The sequence below is a fragment of the Rhododendron vialii genome, chromosome 8a (assembly GCF_030253575.1).
Source record: "Rhododendron vialii isolate Sample 1 chromosome 8a, ASM3025357v1".
In the NCBI taxonomy this organism is placed as follows: domain Eukaryota; kingdom Viridiplantae; phylum Streptophyta; class Magnoliopsida; order Ericales; family Ericaceae; genus Rhododendron; species Rhododendron vialii.
In genome coordinates, this window is record NC_080564.1 from 29813513 (window position 1) to 29815452 (window position 1940).

Here is a 1940-nt window from a genome sequence, read left to right on the forward strand (position 1 = left end):
TTTGTGTATAACTTTTACATCACTTCGTTCGGCTAGACGAGAGAAATTAGGAAATTATAATTACAGATATAAAACGTTGGAAAAGACTAAAAAGCTCAGATGAACCATGTAATATAAAAAGTTTGACCAGAATCTCGTAAAAATTAAAAACATAAATAGTGGAAAAGACAGAAATATGGTAGGCCAAAGGGGCCGCTGATTTGTCACCTGAGTAACCGATATACTACGTTTAACTGGACTCCTCTTTTTGAGATTGTATACTTGTTAGAGGTTTTTCTTTAAAGAAACATAAACTTATCATAGATATCAAATAGACAGTACATCTAAAGTTCTACAACCCAAATAGGCAATCCCCAATAAACAACAGCACAACGCAAACTAGAAAACGAAACAAAGCCCCAACCTAAACAACATCACATAGACACCCCGACAAAACCCAACAGAAAAACGCAACCATGACCTCAACACCGCACAGAAGAACAATAAAAGCTGCAGAAACGAGGATTAGGAGCAAGAGGAATAGATATATGCAATGAAATGCACGACGTCCAGGACGCGATACGTTTGAGGGTCATCTACAATAACCCTTTCTCATTTTCGCTTTCTTTGCTCGGGGTGTTGATTCTAGCCTTGTCACAACCACCACTAGCTTTTGACTTTGTCCAGCTTCTTCCACTTGTCGAGGTTTATAAAGTGAACAATATGGATCACATTTTTTAACTCGGAGATTGTAGATCCACCATTGGTTAGGCAGATTACTGATCGTGGTTTTCGGAATTTGAGGTTGTTACAGATTACAGACAGAACCATTCTACTAGTACAGATTTTGTGGTGGGGCCCACCACGGGTCCCACATAAATGATCCGAGCCGTTCATTAAATGTAAAATATTTTTTCAAGAGTCCCCGTAAAAAATCAGCTCAATCTAATATCTATAAGTACTCGATCCAATTATCTAAATTTTCATTCAGATTTTCGGGTAATGAAAAGTTAGATGATTAGATCAAGCACCTATAGGTATTGGATTGAGCTGATTTTTTATAGAAACCCTTGAAAAAATGTTTTACATTTAATGAACGGCTCGGATTATTTGTGTAGGGCCCATGGTGGGCCCCACCACAAAATCTGTGCACAATCTGTGCACAGATTGTATGTACCAGTAGCATTTCGGTTACAGATATGGTGACGGAGGGGGCATTGGAGAGAGTGAGAGACTTGGGAGTTTGGTAATTTGGGCAGGTTGTGACTTTTAACTGTTTTGGGTCGTATTGTATCAAGTGTAAAGGCAGTAGTCGGAGACAATCTGCTCCCATTTGCTCCCATGTAGTATTTTCTGTCTGTCTTTAAAATTACTACTCCAATTTCACATGGTAAATTGGTTTCTACACTGGCCTCTTTTTACTCTATTAACCTCCATTTATGGGAATTTATAACTTAATTCTGTTGTGCTCTTTGCATAGGTCTTGTTCGAAGCTTGAAAATGTGATCCAAACTGTTCATTTTGTAGAACTTAACGAGCACAGCAGCTCGACCAAAGATCAAGTCGATAGAATGTCATTTGCCTAGTGAAGAAACCAAATTACACCCAAACAGTAAAAATGAGAAACCAGCAATAATGCAATAATGAGATGGCCAAACACCCCCTAAGCGTGTGTGTCTGTGTTTGTGTGTGTGTAAAGATCGTGCAAGACAGAGAGTGTCCTTTGACCTTCGTAATTGGGGTTGAAGTGTCTCTTGAGATCCGAAACAGGTGAGGGGTTGCCGGTCTCAGATCCTTTGCTCTAAAACCCAAAACCCACAACCCCTACTACCTACATTAGATTAGGCTCTCACGCCAATTGGGAAAAAATCCATATTCTAAATGCTCATGCGTAAATAATGCGATACACATATAACTCAAACATCAATTCAAATGAACATTTGGAAACTATGAAAACCAGA